Source organism: Balaenoptera acutorostrata, chromosome 17, assembly GCF_949987535.1.
Source record: "Balaenoptera acutorostrata chromosome 17, mBalAcu1.1, whole genome shotgun sequence".
NCBI classification, from domain to species: domain Eukaryota; kingdom Metazoa; phylum Chordata; class Mammalia; order Artiodactyla; family Balaenopteridae; genus Balaenoptera; species Balaenoptera acutorostrata.
The window spans coordinates 41312427-41334728 of NC_080080.1; positions in this window are offsets into that span (position 1 = coordinate 41312427).

Below are 22302 nucleotides of genomic sequence, written 5' to 3' on the forward strand. Positions count from 1 at the left end.
TCTGATTTTCGGTGAGCTTCTGATTGTTAATTCCTTTATGTTTATCACACCCCTACCATCCATAGTCTCTGCGCAGGCACTATGGCTAACACATATGAACCTGGCTAAACATGGCTAAACCTGGCTAAACATATGTGTGGCTAACACATATGTTTATGGCTAAACATATGAACCTGGTTGCATGCTTTCCTATTCAAAGCCATGTCAGGGAGACAAGATATAAAAAGTTAAAAACATCAGAACTCTCATACACAGCTGGTAAGAATGTTTGCTAAACATTTTCCAGCCACCTTGGAAAATGTTTGTTTAGCAATGCCTACGAAAACCAAGCACACATATGCCTATGGCCCAGCAGCTCCACTCCTGAATATATCTCCAGCAAAAAAATGGTCTTGAACACTAAAAGACTTGTATAAGAATGTTGCTAGGGAGGGGGAAGGGTAAGCTGGGACGAAGTGAGAGAGTGGCATGGACTGATATATACTACCAAATGTAAAATAGATAGCTAGTGGGAAGCAGCTGCATAGCGCAGGGAGATCAGCTCGGTGCTTTGTGACCACCTAGAGGGGTGGGATAGGGAGGGTGGGAGGGAGATGCAAGAGGGAGGAGATATGGGGATACATGTATATGTATAGCTGATTCACTTTGTTATAAAGCAGAAACTAACACACCACTGTAAAGCAATTATACTCCAATAAAGATATTTAAAAAAAAAGAGAGATACGAACTTCCAGTTATAAAATAAATAAGTCATGGAGATGTAATGTACAGCATGGCAACTATAGCCAATAACATTGTATTGCAAATTTGAAAGTTACATGAAAAAGTAAATCTTAAAAGTTGTCATCACAAGAAAAAAAATTTTTGTAACTTTGTATGGTGACAGGTGATAACTAGACTTATTGTGGTAATCATTTTGCAATGTATAAAAATGTTGAATCATTATGTTGTACACCTGAAATTAATATCACGTTGTATGTCAATTATGCTTCAATAAAAAAAAGATATTTGTTTCCCTAAAAAAAAAAAAAAGAAAAAAGAATGTTGCTGGTCCAAAACTGGAAACAACCAAAATATTCACCAACAGTAGATAAGTTAATAAGTTATAGTATACTTATACAATAGGATATAACACAGCAATGAAAAAGAAAAATTAGTAATACTCTCAAAAACATGGAGAAATATCACAGAATGTTGAGGGGAAGAAGTTCACACAAAAGACTACATACTACATGACTCCATATATCTGAAGTTCAAAAATAGCCTGAAATGATTGTATGGTGATAAAGTCTAAATAGCGGCTACCTTTAGAAAACTATTACCTGTGAGCACAAGGGAATTTTCTGGAGTGTTGGAAATGATCCTGGTGGTCACTACATGGTTATATACGCATGTGAAAATGGAATGAAATTTAATTGATATGAAATTTAAATGATGTGCATATTACTATAGGTAAGTTATACTGTAATTTTTAAAATGAAGTTTGATAGCTATGTGAGATTTAGCTAAGAGATATCACAAGGCAGAGTAAGATGAGTTGCCAAAAAAGTTGTACAAATAAACTCTATGAAAGCAGATGACAGCAAGCACGTTCCGTGGCAAGGGTGGACTTGGAGGCTTCCATCTAAAAGGTGAACTTGAGCTATGTCTACAATGATAGGAAGTATTTGGACTGGCAGAAACATTCCCTAGGGCTTAACTTCCACAAACCACTGAAAATTCACTAATCCCACTCTAGGATTCCTCCTTGGAAATCTGGGCTCAGTTCATGTGGAAGGCTTGAAAATCTACAAGTTCTTCTGAACCAGCTGCCTACTGTTCCTCAGACTTTAGCGTGCAACTCAGTCACGGGGTTAGGGGATTGGGAGGGTTTAAATGTTGATTCTCAGGCTCCCAGGTTTGTGATATGACGAGTCTAGCTGGGATGGAAGGAATCTGGGGCTCTGGACATTTCTAAATGCATATCTCCTACATTTTTTTTTTAATAATTTTTTTCTTTTCTTTTTCTTTAATATTTATTTATTTATTTATTTATATTTCCTTGGCTGCGCTGGGTCTTCGTTGCCGTGTGCAGGCTTTCTCTTGCCGTGGAAAGCGAGAGCTACTCTTCATTGTGGTGCACGGGCTTCTCATTGCGGTGGCTTCTCTTGTCGCGGAGCACGGGCTCTAGGCGCATGGGCTTCAGTAGTTGTGGCACGCAGGCTCAGTAGTTGTGGCTCGTGGGCTCTAGAGCACAGGCTCAGTAGTTGTGGTGCACGGGCTTAGTTGCTCCGTGGCATGTGGGGATCTTCCCAGACCAGGGCTCAAACCCATGTCCCCTGCATTGGCAGGCGGATTCTTAACCACAGCACCACCAGGGAAGCCCCACTCCTACATGTTTAAAAAAAAAAACACTGGCCACAGTCTGCGAAATACTTTGTGACTGCTGCAAATTGGCCCCAAGCCACTTTGGCCCAATCCTGAAAACTCCTTATCAGTTCGGATCTATCTTTAATGAAACCAATGAACTACAATTTATCCATATAACTGTCTAATCAGAAGAAACAACACTTCCAGCTTACTATGCTGCCAAGGGGAAAGAAGAGACTGATACTCTTGATTGAAAGTTACGGTCAGAATAGCTTGAGGATAGTTCCAATATTGCATGTGCAAAAACAGACAAAGCCTAGCAGGTTCCTTTAAGGATGCTGTGCTTCTCACCTCTTTGTCATCTCCACCCTGGCAGCACCCACTAAACGCTGCATAAAAGGTGTGACTCACATAAGACTATTTTTAGGACTATTACCGAAACTGCCAAACACACCTGCTCTGTACCTCATTCTTCCTCTGTTCTCCACCTACCCTGCTCAGACCTCTCTAGCCATGTTCTTATCAAAACACTTCAATATGAAACATCTTCTTGGCACTCCTGACTTTGTCATTGGCCCTCATCCTCATCCCTGCTACAGTTTTCTCACTCCTCTCTGCCTGGGCATATTCAAAACACTCAAGGTTCAATGCAGGACCTCTTTACTGCCATGAGCTCCTCCATCTGGCTGGTCCTGGGTGGAACCAAAATCTAGGTAGACTCATTTGCATTTATAGAAAATATTCTTAAAGCTTTATGGACCCAAGCTACATGACTAAAGTGAAAACACACAAAGACACACACGTGCAAGAGAAATCATCAGTATCCTTCAGTTAGTTTCACTATTATTTCTTGGCTGAATATTCTAATTTCACTCTAAGTGTCCTTTTCCAAGGCACTCATCAAGGATCTATGTATTCGTGGCTAATGCCAGTTGCTATAAAAAAAGCCAAAACAGATACAATCTTGAACCTCTTAAGATCTTACAATCTAAAACACTCAACATCTAGGGGAACTAACCTCAAAGAACATCAGAAACAGACCTGGATTGATGCAAAAAATACAACCTTGTGCTATCATGTCTCCTTTTTCCTTTTTTTAATTGAAACACTGTCAACCAGTCCTATTAGACAAGAATGAGAAGAGATTATTAATAAGAAGGTAGCCAAAGAATTGTTTTCCATTCACTTCCTTCAGAGAGAGATAAGAAGCTGTTATAAGATCTCAGAAACACAGATATTAATCAATAAAGCATTTTCAGGATGGGTCAGCCATAAGGCAAGCCCAGTTAATGCTCTGGGAAGAGGAGGGGAGACCATGATTAAGGCAAGTTCATCTGGAGAAGGGAACCCAGCAGAAAAGATCAACTCTCCTCTCACTGAGTCAAGAAAGGATTCCTGGAGAAGGTATTTTAAGAACAGTTTCCTGGGACTTCTGTGGCAGTCCAGTGGTTAAGACTCTGCCCTTCCACTGCAGGGGGCACGGGTTTGATCCCTAGTCGGGGAACTAAGATCCTGTATGCCGCATGGCGCAGCCAAAAAAACCCAGAAAAACAAAAACAAACAAACAAAAAAAACAAGAACAGTTTTCTGGAGAAATATCTTCTAACTAGGAGATATTATAGGAGAGCTCCTCACTTTACTAAGATTGAACTATTTTAGCATCTCTAAGTATACAATAATAAGTACAGTTGACCCTTGAACAATGTGGGGATTAAGGGCCCCAACTCTCCGCACAGTGGAAAATCCATGTATATACGGCCCTTCGTATAGGCAGTTCCTCTGTATCTGTGGATTCAACCAACTGGTGATCGTGTAGTACGTAGTATTTACTATTGAAAAAAATCCACCTATAAGTGGACCTGTGCAGTTCAAACCCGTGTTTTCAAGGGTCAACTGTAATCATAAAGATATGATTAAATGCTTTCTTAACCAAAAAATATGACTGACATAAAGTAAGCAAGAAATGAGTCTCTCTGGCTGTGCGTGAAGAGCACATATCCAATTGTGCAAAAGGAGCTTGGTTCCTATGTCAGGAGACAGCCACACTAATCTAAAGAGAGAAACACCATGCCGGGCTGAGCTTGATATGGAATAGCTGGCTTCAACAAGGAAGACGTGTCCTGGCTGGACACTCACGTACAGGTGAGGCAGCAATGCAGGCACCAGGAGATCAGCAAGGGGCTCCTCTCTGGCCAAATCAGGCAGCTGTCAGGCACTGTGCTGGGTTCCATCAGCTGGACACACTGAGCTCTGCGTGTTCCCATGGGGCTTCTGGAGAGCAGGGCAGCTAGAAGTCCCCTCCAGAAGAATTATAGGGTTGCACAGCGGGTGTGAGAGAAAAGTAGAATTTGGAGGTTTGGATTTTTCCTATTCTTTTTTGTTCCAATATATGGCAGAATCATTAACCTTATTTCCAGCAGGCTTCCCTTGACCTACTTGTAAGATTAAGCAGACATGCAAAGAAAAGAAGGCTTGGGAACCAAAACTATTAATCCAGGCCTAAAGTAAATGAGGCCACTGTCGAGCAGGAATGTTCACCAAGAAGAGAAAGTCTGATGAGAAGCGTGCTATACTCATTTGGGCAACGATTCGGTGACTATCAGAGTCAAAATATTTAACCAGGCATTCTGGGGAGACAGAAGGGCCCTGAAAATGACAGTTCCTTGACAGCCTTCCTTGAGTTTACAATCTAAGAGCAGACACACAAAATTTACAAATCAGTCTAAATGCATCTGATGAAAGAATACAAAATATAAATATAGATATATTAATATCGTATCACAAAAACTGCAAGCCCTGTTAAAATGCCCCTTAAAATGTCAAGTTGATTCCATCTAGAAAGACTTGACAGGAAAGGTCAAATTCACTGAACTGAAGAGAGAAAAAAACTTGGCAGAATGCAAAAGTTGTGCCAACAGGAGGGTGGATGGATGCTGAGCTGGAAAGGAAATTATAAGGTAAGGTGCAAAAGAATAGGCAGTTAGGTAATAAGAGGCAGGGAGTAGCGATTAGGAAGGCATGCCGTTGGGGTCCTCAGAGCTGTTCTAAGAGAGGAAAGGGGCTCCACATAATGCTTGGGAAAGCCAATTCTCACCGCTGAGAGCAGGACCAACCAGAATGGAGAGAGCCAGGAGCAAGGTAGGAAATTTGCAAGTCGAGGGTATTGAGGCTTCACACTAACTGTTCTTGGTTACCTGTGAAGGGCACACAAGTTCCCCTGGCAGTACTTCCCTATTCTTGTTTCCTTCACATCCTTCCCCCGTTCAAGGACCTATGGGAGCTTCAGTTGTCTTTCCCATGAGATAGAAACATGCCTTCACTGCCCCACTCCCAAGGTATCAAACTTCATCTCTTGCTCCACCTATGGAGGCCCCTCCCTTCCAGGAAAATCTCTCCTAAGCTAGTCTTCCTCATTTTCACTCTTTGGAGTCAAGTGGACCTGAATTTTATTATCAACTCCAGTATGTACTCTTTGTGTGACTTCCTCGGTCTTAGGTTTCTTCTCTAAAATAAAGACATAAAACCTTCTACCACACTGTAAATTAATAAAGAAGATTACATTTTTAAAGATACATAGTAAAGGACTTTACACAGTTCCCAGGCACATAGGACTGTCCAACAATGATTAGTTTCCTTACCCACCTGGCTTTTCCATTCACATCTCTTCCCAGCCATCTTCCAGCCTGAAATTATCACCTCCCACCATCTGCTCCACATAATCCATGTGGAGCCTACACTCTCCTGTAAGAAACATGCCCTGGCAAAGCCTACCCTACTCCCCCTTTTGGTTTCCACATACTTTGTACCATTCACAGTCTGGACCAACTACAAACATGTGCCCTTTATTTCTAAATACTTTCTTCATCACACCTTCATCCCCCTTCAGCCTTCAATCCAGAACCCAGGAATGTACACACAGTGAATTCTCAATAGCTGCTTGGGTGGTTTTAGTTGGTAGGGGTTAGGAAGAACTGGTGAAAATGGTACAGGATGATAACAACTACCTGTTAGACTGACTAAAAAAGAAGGATTTTAGACATTTTAATAAATGATCTACACTTGGGTAACTATTAGTCATGCTTGCCCAAACAACTCAAGAGTAAGTAAAATATCCCTTTTGCTAAATTACAAGAGTAAAGAACTATTAGGATAATTATCCCATAGCAAATGCCAGAAATAAGTGGCTATCTTGACTTACTTTTACAGATACTTTGCAAAGTACATACTCTAGCCTTGCAAAAAAAAAAAGGTATTAATATTGCTCAGACTTTACTAACCCATGAATCTCTGGGAAGAAAGCCCCAGTTTTATCCCATAATGGCAACTGGCTACTTTTTCTGTGGACATAAAAGAAATTCAGTTTCTCTGGACACTTTTTTCCTTTGCTACCAGTGAGCTCCAGGGACTGGTAAACTCCTAAAGGAAAACCATAAAAAACCATAATCCAGAGAAAACAAAATCCAGCTAGTTAAACTATCGCCAATAAGAAGCATAAACAGGAACAATTTTCAATTGCTTGGAATCAAAAACTCAATTTTAAAAGGCTTCAAAACAAGAGTTTACTGTTTCCCGGACATCTGCAGTTGAAAAGAAAACACAAAAACAGTTCTGGAAAGTGCTGTGGGTTACTTCATACTGAGTGATTTCCAGGTGTGAAGGGCAATACTGGGGGAAAATAAAAAATGAAATGAGCATGAACCAAGTGTTTTTTAGGGCCATATTTATATTCACCTTTTTGGTTGGTAGTTCCTTGCATACACATGTGGCACTATGTGCTGCTTGTTTGAGAAAAGCCTAATCCTGGGGACAATTTTAAGCAGATTTCCCACTGATAAGCTCCATGCAGACTTCTAGCTCACAGACCCTTGGGGGAAGAGCTTGACTTAATATTATTTGCCATTGTCCTGTCTGGAGCGGCAGTCAGAGTAACAGCCTTTGATGGTGAGTGCCACAGCTTTAGGAGCAGAACTGCCAGGCAGCTGTGTATGCTCTCCAGACTGTGGAACAACCAATAAAAAGAAAAAAGCAAGGAGAGAATTGCCAACTTCTTGCAACATGGAGCCATTACTTTAAGAGCCAAGCTGGTCATTTTTCCACCCAGCCAGCCCTAAGGTTGGCATCTGACATCAGTGTGGAGAATGACATCAGAGAGTCTCCAATCACCTGCTTGACTGACAGACTTGCTCAAGAAATGCCAGAGAAGCCAGAGATGCAAGAAAAGTGTGAGAACTAATGTTGTTCAAAAGATCCTCACTTTTTATTAAATAGACTACTATTTCAACCAAGTGAATAAAGTCCAGTCTTGCAGGACAAGATGCAAAACAAAAAAAAAACAAAAAAAATTGTTTCATTTCGGAGTTTGGATTTCAGAAGGGAAAAGACTGGCAGATTTAGGTTTAAGTGTATCAGCTTAAGTTCCTAATTTGCAAGCAAAACAAACTGACTTTGGCTCGTGTTACGGACTGAATGTTTGTGCCCCTCTAAAACCCACATGGTGAAATCTTAACCCCAAGTGTGGCTGTATATGAAGTAAGGACGTAATTGAGGTTAAGAGGTCATAGGGTGGAACCTGATCTAAAAGGATTAGTGTCCTGGGCTTCCCTGGTGGCACAGTGGATAAGAATCTGCCTGTCAATGCAGGGGACACAGGTCCGATCCCTGGTCCAGGAAGATCCCACATGCCGTGGAGCAACTAAGCCCATGAGCCCCAACCACTGAGCCTGCACTCTAGAGCCTGCGAGCCACAACTACTGAGCCTGCGTGCCACAACTACTGAGGCCCACGTGCCTAGAGCCCGTGCTCCGCAACAAGAGAAGCCACCACAATGAGAAGCCCAAGCACCGCAACAAAGAGTAACCCCCGCTCGCCGCAACTAGAGAAAAGCCTGCGCACAGTAACGAAGACCCAACACAGCCAAAAATAAATAAATAAAATAAAAATAAAAAGACATAACTTTACAACATAAATAAATAAATAAAAATGAAAGGATTAGTGTTCTTATAAGAGATACCAGAGATCAAGCCTCTCCCATAATGCATGCACAGAAAGACGATGTGAGGCCAAAGCAGCCCTCTGCGAGACAGGAAGAAAATCCTCACCAGAAACCAAACTCTTCCAGAACCTTGATATTGAACTCAGAGCCTCCAGAACTATAAGAAAATAAGTTTCTGTTGTTTAAGCCACGCAGTCTGTGGTATTTTGTTACAGCAGCCCGAGCAGACTAGGACAGTGGTTAACTCTAGCCAAAGGAAATGATGGGCTCACAGAACTGATGAGAGGCTGAAGAACAAGCCTGGAAACAGGTAGGATCCAGGTCAGCTCCAGAGAAAGGAATCAGGAACTGAGCACTGATCAGGGTACCACTGCTGTGATAAGGAAATTCCAACTGTTTCTCTTATTTTTCCTTCACTCACTCAAAATTCCAAGTCCCAGGAGGATGTGTCTGATTATCTGAGCCTAGGCCGTGTGTTATCCTAGCCATACCAGGATAGGGAGAAAAAGAATCTTGCCTTTCCCACTTCCAGAACAGCCTGCTGACATGTGGATTATCCCAAGACATCACAGTGGGGCAAGGCCTTGACCCAAAAGGAAATCAGGATGTTTCTAGGAAGGGGGAATAGATGTTAGTTAGTTTAAAATTTTTTAATATCCACTGCACTAAATATCATTACAAATTCCTGGTGGGCTCACCGTTCTCCTGACATGCACATCACATTTATGTGAGGTGGATTTCTGTGGCTGTAGATTCAGAAATAGTGAATCCTAGAGGAGTACCTGCCCACAGGTAGAGCTACAGGGCAGGACTTCTCTGAGCTCCAGGTCTATACACTGCCTGTCCCTGTAGCTAACTTTCTGAGTCAGGACTACATGGTACTTGGAGGTCCTTGATCAAAATGTCGAAGCGAAAAAGAAATGTTATTGACTTCTATATAGTACTATCGTACACTCAAGGGTTCCATGGTTCCAGCACATCTAAACACCTTCTGAATGCACAATTACAATGTTTATTGAACAATTACTGTGTATCACAGTTTTTGCTATTCGTGTTATCCATGTTGGCTTAAAGATAAAGACATGCTACCTAAAGATAAAGACAGAAAAAGATATGTAGAGACAGGGTGAATGAAGAGGTCTGTAGCTGACAGAGACACAGAGAGACACAAAGAGAAAAGAAATGGAGAGAGAGGTTGAGAAGATGGATGAAGATTGAATAAATGGAAGAGAACAAACGTGGTTGAGAAATGTGCCATAAGAACTCACCCAGAATGTTATAAAAGCACAAATGCTTCTAAAAGACAAAGAGTTCTCTAGATGAAATTTCTCAGACACTAGGTCCTGAGTCTCAGAGTCAGAAAGTGATCGGGCTGCTGTTTCCTCAGCTCTCCTCCCATCCTCTCGGTAGCCCCCAAGGCCACTTAGCCAAGGGAATGGTAGAGTGGAGGAGACAGAAGCCCAGGGCTTTGCTAAGCGATGCCTTACACGGGACAGCAAAATGCATGTTGGCCAGAGTTTGATTTTCTGCAGTAAAAGGATACAAAGAGACAAACCAGACTGGGACATCAGGCTTTGATCCTCTGCTGAGTGACTTTCTAAGAAACACTTTTCAGGCTACTTCTCCTAGGCTCTATGGGTTGCTTTGTAGGATCCTTCTGCCCAAGATCATAGTTTATTTATTCTTTAAAATAGCCCATAAAGGCAAAAGGTCAACAGTGAGGAAGAAAGAAGGTAATAAAGTAGTATATATGTAGTTCCTACAACCTTGGAAAACTGCAAAACCCCCCAACTACATAAATACAAAACAATCAGTGTGTAAATAGGCAACATATGAACAAGTAGTAAATTAGTACAAAGTAATTGCACCAATGCCAATGTCTGTGGAAAAACCCTGGATTAATGTCTTAAATCTGTCACTTGACCTCAGGCAAGTAATGACTTTTCTGGGCCTTAATTTCCTTACCTGTTCAGTAAGGCCTAGGTTAAATGACCTACAAAGTAACTTCCAGCTCAGGGAGGATGTATTCAATGTTCTTAATGTGTTGAGTGAGCAGGGTGGTGTGGAATTAGTCATGGAAGTTTTCTTGAAAGCGGGGGATATTTCAACCTGTTCTCAGAAACTCCACAAATTTCATTAGACAAATACAATAAAGTCTCCTATGCCCACCTAGAGACCACATCCAATTCTTTGAGCTCAGTCCAGAACTTACTTTATTTGATTCTTCTGTAGTGACCAGTTTGCCCTTCTTCAAATGTCTTACTCCTTATGTCCCTGAGATGCTCCCCTTCTGGTCCTCGTCATGCTCTCTGCCTCTCCTCAGACTCTCCTCTCTGGCTCCTCTTCCACCCACCTTCCACTTAACACTAATTATTCCTAAGCTCTGTCCTTGACTTTTCTCTTAGTCTTCTACATGTTCTATCTGGACAGTTGCATCCACACCAGTGGCTACAGATACCAACTGCATAGTTCCTCATCTTTCTCTCTAATGGAGGTTCTTTCCCAAGTTCCAGATCCATATATCGACCACCATCTAGTGAGATAACATATTCCCAAATGTCTCAATTCATAACAGATTCAAAACTGAACTCACTAGATCCCCATCCACAACCTTGACCTTCCCCTTTTCAGTGAATGAGGGCACCATCTACATAGGCACCTGGAAGACATCAAAGCCTCCCCCTCACATAACTGGTCTTCAAGTCCTGTCATTCCACCCCTAACATATCTCACAAGTCCAGCCCCTCATTTTCATCCCCACTGTCATATCCCAGCATTAAGCACCCAGTCTCTCCCCCCTTCCTCCCCCTCCCTCTTCTCTCTCCTGATCACCCTATCTCCTTGCTCACCCATTCCAAACACACCAGAGTAATATTTCTAGCAAATCATGATGCCCCTACCCACTCAGTAGTCTTTATAAGTTGTCCAACACTGATGAAATAAAAACTGAACTCCCTCACATGGCAAACACCATGCATAGTATTCGTGACGTATTAGACCATTGTACCTCCCTCCACTATAGCGTGCATCACACTGTACTGTGCTGTAACTGCCTGACTGTGCCCATTTCATCCTTATATGCCCAGTGCTCAGCACAACATCTAAACATAGGGGCTCAAGAAACCACTGATTACCTAAGTGGATGAATGAACCAATACCTCAAATTGCCCCTTTTCACAAAATTTTCCCCTTTATACAATATTTTATTGTTTTTATTGTCCATACCTTTAATGATACCATGCTAAAATTACAAAAGTAAAGCTATATTCAGTTTTCTTTTATCTTTTAGAGTTTTAAATCAGTAAGACCTTAAGTGAGCATCTAATTCAGTGGTGCTCAACTCTGGGTGCACATTAGAATCACCTGAAGAGATTTTTTTAAAGCTGGCCTCAATCTAAATTCATGAAATCAAAACTCAGCCTTTGTATCTACTGTGACTATTTGATTGCTTTCATTGGAAAAAGAACAACAAAGAGCCAACTTTCATTAAAGAGCCTCACATCATGCTTGATGCAGAAAATTTTATACGTGGTAGTGTATATACTCTTTAAAACAGCCCATGAAGTGGAATACTCTTTTCACTTATGAGGCACCTGAAACTCAGAGATTAAGTTACTTGAATAGGTTACCCAACTGGTATGTGGTGGGTGTAGGATTCAAATCCAGAGCTGTCTGTTTCCAAATAACATGTGCTTTCCTCTGTCTGAGAAGCCTCTGTGTAGGCACTGTAAAACATAGTAGGACAGGGAAGAATGGGAGGAGGAAAAGAAGGATAGCACTTACGGACATTGGATTTGAATGTGGGAACAACCCACAGTCACCCTGTGACCCATTCACATGTATAAGAGTGAACTGCCCATCTAGACATACTGGTTTGGAGTTTAAAAAAAAAAAAATGTGACCATTTGGGCAAACACCTAAGTAATCATTGTTCCAGGCAAGAATTATAGATAGAGGTTGTGAAGGTTAATTTTATGTGTCAACTTGACTGTACTATGAGGTGCCCAGATTAAATATTATTTCTGGGTGTATCTGTGAGGGTGTTTCCAGATGAGATCAGCATTTGAGTGGGTGGACTCTGTAAAGTAGATGGGCTTCCCCAGTGTGTGTGGGTATCATTCAATCCATTCAAGGCCTGAACAGAACAAAAAGGCAGAGAAAGGAGGAATTCACCCCTTTTTCTTCCTGCCTGCCTGCCTGAGCTGGGACATTGGTCTTCTCTTACTCTTGGACTGGGACTTACATCATCAGCTCCCCTGTTTCTCAGGCCTTTGGACTCAGACTGGAACTGTACCACCCAGTTTCCTGGGTCTCGAGCTTGCAGAAGGCACATCGTAGGATTTCTCAGCCTCCATAATCATGTGAGCCAATTCCTCATAATGAATATATGTAAATACACATTACACACACATATATATATCCTACTGTTTCTGTTTCTCTGGAGAACTCTAATACAATGCTAAAATTAGATAATGAATGAGAAAGGGGATACTTACATAGTCTCAAAATATCTCCCTATGAGAGACTTATTTACAAAGGGGAAAGTAGTAACTTTACAGTGGAGAAGCCTAGCAGATACCACCTCAACCAAGTAAGCAAAGTTAATATGGCCGGTAATCAGTAATAAGAAACTGATATCCTGTGCCTCCTGATATGATGTACTGAGAAGGCCACAGGGTCGTGTCTATGGTATTCTGGCCAAAAATCCACAACTTTAATTAAATTATGAGGAAACATCAGACAAACCCAAACTGAGGGAGATTCTGTAAAATAACTGGTCAATCCTCTTCAAAAGTGTCAACATCAGACAAGACAAAGACCAAGAAAATGTTCCAGATTAAAGGAAACTAAGGTAATACAACTAAATGCAATGTGTGCCCTGAACTGGACCAGAAAAAGGACATCAGTAGGACAGTTTGTGAAATTTGAATAAAGTATGTAGATTAGTAATATATTTCCTGCTTTTCATGATTATACTGTGGTTGTATAAGATGTTGATATTTGGGGAATTTGGATGAAGAGTATGTGGAAATTCTTTGAACTGTTTTTGCAACTTTTTTGTGAGTCAAATTATTTTAAACTAAGAAGTTTTTTTAATTAAAAAGTTTAAAGTGTGATATAAAGTTATGAGACTGGTTTTCATCCATGAATCTGAAGACAGTTCTGAAAGGAACACCAAATTATTTTGAATGTTATGGGTGTCATTTGCCTCTCACGATGAACACATTTTAATGAGACAGTACTCGTTTGCATGTATAAAAAGTCACACTTGTTACATTACCAGTGTTATTTCGTTAAAATTCCATATGTATTTTTTAATTAATTTATTTTTTCTTGAAGTATAATTGATTTACAATCTCGTGTTATTTTCAGGGGTGAAAAGCACAGTGATTCAGGTCCTTGTTGGTTATATATTTTACATATAGTAATACGTATATGTTAATCCTAACCTCGTAACTTATCCCTTCCCCCCTTTCCCCTTTGGTAACCATAAGTTTGTTTTCTATGTCTGTGAGTCTCTTTCTATTTTGTAAATGAGTTCATTTGTATCTTTTTTTTTTTTTAGATTCCACATATAAGCAATATTATATGATATTTGTCTTTCTCTGTCTTACTTCACTTAGTATGATAATCTCTAAGTCCATCGATGTTGCTGCAAATGGCATTATTTTATTCTTTTTTATGGCCAAATAGTATTCCATTGTATAAATATACAGCATATTATTTATCCATTCATCTGTTGATGGATATTTAGGTTGTTTGCATGCCTGGGCTATTATAAATAGTGCTGCAATGAATATTAGAGTGCATGTATCTTTTTGAATTATGGTTTTCTCCAGATATATGCCCAGGAGTGGGATTGCAGGATTATATATGGTAGCTCTATTTTTAGTTTTTTAATGAACCTCCCTAGTGGCTGCACTAATTTACATTCCCACCAACAGTGCAGGAGGTTTCCTTTTTCTCCACACCCTCTCTAGCATTTATTATTTGTGAACTTCTTGATGATGGCCATTCTGACCAGAGTGAGGGGATAACTCATTGTAGTTTTGATTTGAATTTCTCTAATAATTAGTGATGTTCAGCATTTTTACATGTTCCTGTTTACCATCTGTATGTCCTCTTTGGAGAAATGTCTATTCAGATCTCCCACAGAGAAATCAAAGAAGCTGAAGCTGAAGTAAAGGGGAAAGCATGACAGACTCCACAATTGTAAATTGCTATGCTGGAAGGTTCACAAAACTCTCTCTCTCTGACATTAAAAGAATGTTAAATTGAAAGTATGTTAGTCAAATATTTTACATTTTGGGGGAGGAGAGAAGCTAATCTATCCTTTCCCCCAAGATCTTTAATGAACATGACAGTAATTGTTAACATTTGTTGAGCAATTCCTACTGCCGATCATTGTTCCAAGTTCTGATATGTTAGCTCATTTAATTCTAGGAACAACCCTGTACTGTAGATACATTATTCTTCCAGTTTTACAGATGAGGAAACTAAGGTACTGAGCGTTTAAACAACTTTCCCACAATCACGCAGCTGAGGGATAAAGAGATAGCTCAGCAAGATCAAATTGGTCAGGATCTTTTTTTCTAGCATTTCCAAGATGCTTTTGCCTCTCTTAGAAACATTCTCAAAGTTCTCTATGTCCTTTCAAAATCTACATACCCTTTATAACACTGTCTCCATCACCACAGCCTTTTGAGATCTTTAAGGATGACTCATTTCAAACAGTGAAAGCTACATCATTTTGTCAATTATACTTAATATTGTTCACTCTGCCCATAGAACCACACCTGAGGGAATAAGAGGAGGTGATGGGATTTTTTTTTATTTCATATATAATTTATATATATATGTGATGTCCCTACCCTTCTAGGTGCTTACAATCTCTTTATCAAAGAACCCTTTTTAAAAATTCAGATTTTTCACTATCCTCAGAGAAAAAAGGAAGTTACCCTCTTCTCTGTTCATCAGGATTTGATGGGGTGTGGATTATTATCCTTTATCAGCCACAATTGGATACCAATCCTGCAGTTGCCAATGGTCAGGATGCATAGTTGGACAGGTATCAGGACAAAACATACTTGATTTGCTTGTTCAAAATTATTGTAATCATTCTAAGACACTTCTCAAATTAGACACAGTTAATTTGATAAGCCATTTGACTAGCTGTGTCTCTTCGACCATAGTATTTTCTCTTTATACAGAGATGACATCATTGACCCAACACTAGTAACAATTTTGAACCAGACTTTCAATGGGAATGATGAGATTCTCACTGAACCTACCCGTGACCAGAAGCAGCGATCACTTTCCGGGGTTGGCAAACCCATTAATAGCCTCTAAGGAGATCAGACCATTACCCTTGGCCTTCTCCGTTCCCTACCCTTAAGTTCAGAGGCTGATTGGCCAATCTATGACCTTTCAGGGCAGGTTCATCTCCTGCATTCCCCCTGTGACCCGTCATTTGTCTACGCAAACTCATTTCATTCAAAAGACTTCAGAAATCCCTGCACTGTGATGAAGAATTTGTTGGATAGGATGGCTTCTAGTAGACATCAGACAGTACAGAAAACAGAGATTTTAATTCCTACTTTGAAAATCCAAAAAATTTCCCACCTATTTGCAGGAAAAAACAAAACAAAACAGTTCCAGCATCTCTTAAAATCCCAAAGGGTATTAAAGGCCGGGAGAGACAGAATATCTGAACCATCAAGCTTTGTTAATGCTATCTTTATAAACTCAGGAAACCCTGAATAAAGTTTGAGGCCATAACTCTTTTCTTGCCTGCTACACACCCACACCCACACCTACCCCCTCACCCCCCCCACCACACACACACACCTTGCACTTCCCATTCCCTCTTCTGACTTACATTAAATTCAGATACAAACTCAAAGTCTCAAAGCTAGCAAAATATTAAAAATTATGAGCCCATAGAACCCTGATTTTATTGTCATTATATTTATATTATTATTATACTTATTCACATTTCATACATTTTTTAAACAGGATAAATACTTGGCTTATAAATGCTGGGAGTTTTTCTTAACTTAGATGTGGGGGACAATTTGCTATGATTAGGAGGAAAATGAGGCTGCTCAGGGACTTTTAGACATGACTCACAGATCAAATCGCTTTTGTGATTCCTCTGTTATCATTCAATGGACCAGTGCCACAAGTATTCATTCTGAAGAATTTTTAGGGCTAAATCTCCACTGAACTCTGCCTGCCACAGAGAAATCTCCCCAGACACCATAGACCCACAGCGGACATTCCTAAGAGGAGAACAGTGCCAAACACCAGCCTAGCATTGATGGTTCAGTCTGCCTGCAACATGACAAAGACATACCCCCATCATGATTCCTCCTCCAGAAGATGAGACAAGATTGAAATGTGCTTCCCCCAGGCTATTTAACCATACCATGTTTAGAATCTTTCCAACCTGTCTAAAATCCAGAGATGAAGTTATTTATGCTGCTGGAAAATGTCAATATCTACATGTTGTATCTTTAAAATCTCAACTAAATTGTAAGTATCTCAATCTCTCTGCTTCCTATATATGGTCCCTTCCCACCTCAGAGCCTCCCACATTCAGGAATCAGCTCACAAAAGGTACAGCTCAGTGTATTAATCTAAAGGTCATGTGAACATCTTTTCTTCTTTATCTCCCTAGTTGTTCCCTTTTCTCTCTTTCCTTCTCACCCACCTCCCCACCACCACCACCACCCAGACCTACTTTTCATGTCCTATGTTCCTGGCCTTTTCCCTTTTGGTCAATGTATCTAATGTCATAATTTATATAGAAGCTAGTAGATGATAGAATCTCAATAGAATCTTGTGCCCCTATGAATCAAGGTAACCAGCCATTATTATAATGTTATCACAGACATAAACAAAAAACCTTTCAAGCTGGTGTCTGTTTCTTTTCATCCAATCGTCCATAGATGCCCACAGCTTTTCAGAGCTACTTCAGGGGTTCCACAGAAAACTATCTGCCAAGAAATAATTAAGAGACTATGAAATCATACCATTCCTTGTTTTTATCTGGAACGTTTATTAGAGTTCCTCCTAAATTTCATCTGGCAGAAAAAAAATAAAAGTACTGTGGCTTAAGAAAAAGTTTGAGAACATCTTAACGTCCACCTTTCTGATTTTCCAGATGAATAAACTGAGGCCCAGAGGAGACAAAGGAATAGGATGAAAATCAGAAAGTTCCTCGGGATCTACACAGGAAGACCATGGTATAAGTAAAACTTTACAAAAACTATAAATGGTCTTGGAGTAGAGGTGAGGTCATAGATTCATAAACTTCTACAACCTTGGGTTGGTAGGTATATAAAGAACTTTTTGGGTCCTTGTCTCCTCCTGGGAATGTACCCCTCTCTGGTAGCCCCCTCAAAGCAGCCTGATCCTGAATTGGCCACTGTGGAGAACTTTAGTGTTCTCCCCACAGCTCCGGCTTCCTGTATAAGGATGTCCAACAAATCCTCATCTGTAATAGGAAATGACTGAAAATAACCCAGATGTCTATCCACAGACAACGAAATATTTTACAGCAATAAAAAAGAATGAAGAAACACTTCAGGACTAAAAAGGAATTATCTCCAAGTTACAGTCATATTAAAAAAGGAAACCAGAATGATGCATCATTTGTATACATGCATGAAGTATCTCTAGAAAGCCATGGAGAGGGGAAAACGATGCCTCGTAGAAAGGGGTAGGAGACCTCTCATTATCAACCTCTTCGTACTTTTTTATTTGAATCACCTAAATTCCCTGATTGAAAAATAATTTTGTTTTAAATAAAAAAGCCTTAGCTTCCAAATCTGCCTTGGATTTTTGTTTTAGTATCTGTGACTCTTCTAAAATCTATGATTTGTTTTCTCTTTACTCTCCACTCTCCCTCAATTTCCCTTCCTTGACAAAAAGAACTATTTGTGCCTTTATTTATTTTATAATAAACTCGCTGTTGGCTTTAAGTTCAATTGCCCAAGTTCACAGTATCCAATAAAGTCAGGCATAGAAGATAGCTGCTTCCTGAGGTTTTAAAACACTCAGCTTTCACGTCTCTGGCTCCCTCACATCCGCATCTAAGGCTGCCAGACCCTTCTCTCAGTGCCCTAGCCAAATGCATCATGGTCCCCAGTGGTCATCTCTGAACCATTCTTCCAGGGACAATCACTAGGGCCCATTGCTTCACGTCTTCCTGACACCCAGTCAGAATGTATCCCATATCCTTCAAGCTAAAATGTCCTTCTTTAGCTAATCACATCCCAAGAGCAACTGAGATCTTAAATTCATAGATAATCGCTCGGCAAGAATTATTGTAGCTAAAAGTACACTACTATCGCTAAAATAAGTGGATTATGTTCCATACTTCATGTTCCAATAACTTGGTAGAGAGGCGGGGGTACTGCTGGGAATCTCACCCTGCAGTGCCCCCTACTGGTCATGTCAGAGGTTGAGGGAATGGAGGGAATGGCTGTGACTTTCTAAATGATACTGAGAGAATAATTATGTGGTAGGGTTGGGGGTTTTTCCCACATACCCTTCAAATTGGGTAACATTTTGGTACATATACCATCCTGGTTACAAGCTTACAGAGAAAACCTATGAGTCATATTGGCTATGACCCAGTGTTAATAGAAGAGACAGGTACTTCAAACTACTGGTGGAGGCGGGGGGAGGCAAAAAGAGAACCCCTCCAGGGAAAGAGAGCTCCCCTCTCCTTGCCCGCAGCTCAGACAGGGTGGCTACAACGGGACAGAATGTTGGTTTCATCTGCCAAAAACTCTATGCTGAAATTCTCTTTGGATTTTTTTTTTCCTTTCGTGAATTTTCCTTTCCTTTTAACTGCACTGGTTTTGCATTTGCTTTAAGTGATTTCCTTGAACCAGACTGGCTTTGTCTAACAACTTGGTTCGGGATTAGTTGGGAATGAGAGCTTTAAGACTTGTATTAAGGATTCTGGGGCCGGTACACAGAAGGAGGCCCTGAGGTCCAGGGGCCTCTAGGCATCCAGGGGCAGCAGAAGGGCCCTGAAAGAATTCTGTTTACAGCCCCATCTTTGTGAACACTTAACCTTACCCTGGTGAAACAGTGTTCAGATGGGACCCTTCCCATCTCTGAGTGTGGGCCATGCCTCAAAGCTTAGAAAATAGATGCCAAGGCCATCCTGCAGGATTTACAAGGGGGTGACCAAAAGTATTGCTCTTCCAAGGGGAGCCCATCAGCCCCCTCCAAAAAATACATTGTAAAAAGCAATGTACAAATTCATCAGGGCAGGAAGAAGCTAGGAGGTAGTTGGGATTTTCCTTGAAGAGAGTTGTTGGTAACACAAGAGCCCTCCCCACTGTGAACAAAGAGAAGATGGTGCCTCTCCCTAATCCCCACCTTATGCCAAATGAAGGATTCTTTAAGAGAAGAACTTCAAGAGTTTGTCATTTGTTCGCTAGTGATGGCAGGACTGACATCTGACTCGTTCCCCAAATGTTAAAGGTAAGAAGTTGGCTGGAGCATCCTGTCTGGTGGCAAAGAGGCAAGACAACAAAGGGTACAGCCAGCCTTTCTAGAGTTTGGTGGGGCAAAGATGTTCATAGCTTTCTCACTGGGCAGCTATAAACCCCATGGAAGAGAACAACGGGTGAGCTTTAAATGGACCACCTAGAAGGTCGAGGTGATCCAACAGATGATCGCCAAGAGCTGAGGAGAGAGTCACAAATGTCCAGCTGCAGGAGCCACTACCAACATCAAGGGAGCTACGGGTGGGAAAATGCTAGGGCCAGAGTCCCTGAACGACCTCTCCCCACAAGAGTCAGCATCAGCACTGTAGCACCCAAGCCACTCAGGCGCCCCAATGCCAGTTACAACTGTTCTGTCAGATAAGACCGTCCAAGCCCTTTCTCCTTCCTCCTTCTCCTCCCACTCCCACCCAGGACAGCAGAGGGAGTGGCGTGGAAGTAAAAGAATAAGACAGGGAAACACAGGAGCCGGCCAAGCCTTCCCCCTATCCCCATACAAGCTCCCAGCCCAAAGAGCTCAAGGTGGGGGAAAGAAAAAGCCTGGCTTTAACTGGATTCTGCAACGACTATGACTGTTCATTTTGTTATCATTAATACAGAAGGGGAAGAAACATAGGCTCAGGTCCCAGAGGTTCCATGGCGATTGGGTAAGGATACTGGAATACACTGCATGTAAGCCTCTGAGTGGAGGTAAAAGGCAAATATGTGCGACCCTGCAGGGTGTTGCACTAAACCTTCTATTCTAGGAGATAGGACTTGGGAAGAATAACAACTAGTATTGAATAGCACCTTACAAACCACAATCATATACATTATTACCTCATTTAATTCCCATAATAATCCCCATTTCAAAGATGAGAAAACTGAAGTTCAGAGAAATAACTTACCCTGGGATCAAGCACCCTAGTAAGTGAGTTTGAACCTAGCCTATCTGACTCCAGGGTACTGACTCAGGGTACCATTCATAAAATTCAGCTTCTAGCTTTTCTGAGAAAATTATGGAAATTTCAATGGATATAAAGAATTTGGTACTTTATTTCCTAGCTACTAAGCCATAAATGTAATCTACTAGCCAAGCCCACCAGCCAAGAAATGCCCTTAAAATACTGGTTTTCCTGTGCCTTCTTAAATTCCCTGAAACACTCTTCTTGAGATCTGATCATCTTCAACTACTTGAAGACAATCAGAAGGTCCCTTTTACCTTTTCAAGCTCTGGCCTCTAATTCATTTCATCTTTTCTGAGAGCCTGCCCATCTGGCTCACTTCACTGCATGGGCGTATATGATGTACTACATGCTGTGTTTATCCCCCACCCACAGCAAGCTGTGGCTTTTCCTCAAAGCTGAAATAGGGCTTGTTCACATTAACCAATCCCAGCACATGTTGTTTCCATAACAATTCCATTTTACTAATTTAACATTATGATATGTTATTTTTAATTATTTAGGTCACATTTTCTTAAACAGCATGGCAGATTTCATTAGGTCAGATTATTAGCCAGATCCCCCTTCTCCTTCATCAAAAGGAAGGAAGGAAGGATGGAAGGGGAGGAAGGAAAGGACAAGGAAGAAGGAAAGTGGAAACAGACCAATGCAGTAACATAGAAAATAAAAAAGATTAAAAGGCAGGAAGAAGGTTTAATTCTCACCCGTTCTCCTGGGGCACCAAGCTCCCAGGATAGAACAGCAGCTTTTCTCCTTGCACCTCACACATTCCAAGAGACTAGTCTTCACTTTCTGGCAGCCCCCTGCCTTGTGACAAGAGGCCTTTCCCCATCTATTCCCATATCATGGCAACCACTTCAAACACAGCTACTTCTATCTACATTACACAAACCTCAAGTTCTTCTCAGAGAACTAAAGACTCACGATGTGCTTACGGCTGAGGTACGTTTCTGGTCCAAGATGGGGAGCCCAGAAATAGGTTTGGAACTTTAAAAATGCCGGGGGTGGGGGAAGGGCAGCAAGTGGAGGGGCAGGGTTCACGGCCGTTGCCTCCGCCCCTGCCCTCCCACCACCGACCCTAGGAAAACAGCAAGAGTTCCAACCCTGGCTCTGCCTGGGACCTTGGAGCAGCTCTGGCACCAGATAAGCCACAGAAGGGCCAGAGTTTGTGCTGGTGGGTTTGTCTGCTACATCAAGGGTCTTGAAATCTGGGCCTAGGCATTTCCCTCTTGTTGGCCCCGAAGAGCAAACCCCAAACTAGCTCACTTTCTAGTCCTCCCACACATCGCTTCCCAACCCTCATCCCTGTCCTGCAAGACCCTGGTTTCTTCCCTTCAGCTTCAGGGTTCTGAACCCTGGCCCCTTACTTCACCTATGAGCCCAACCACAGGGATTGGAAGGTCTTCTTACCTCACCTGCAGTTCCAGCTCTGCAGTCCTTCCATTCGCAGATTCTTCCACTGCCTGGGGAGAAGGCAGCATCCTCCTTG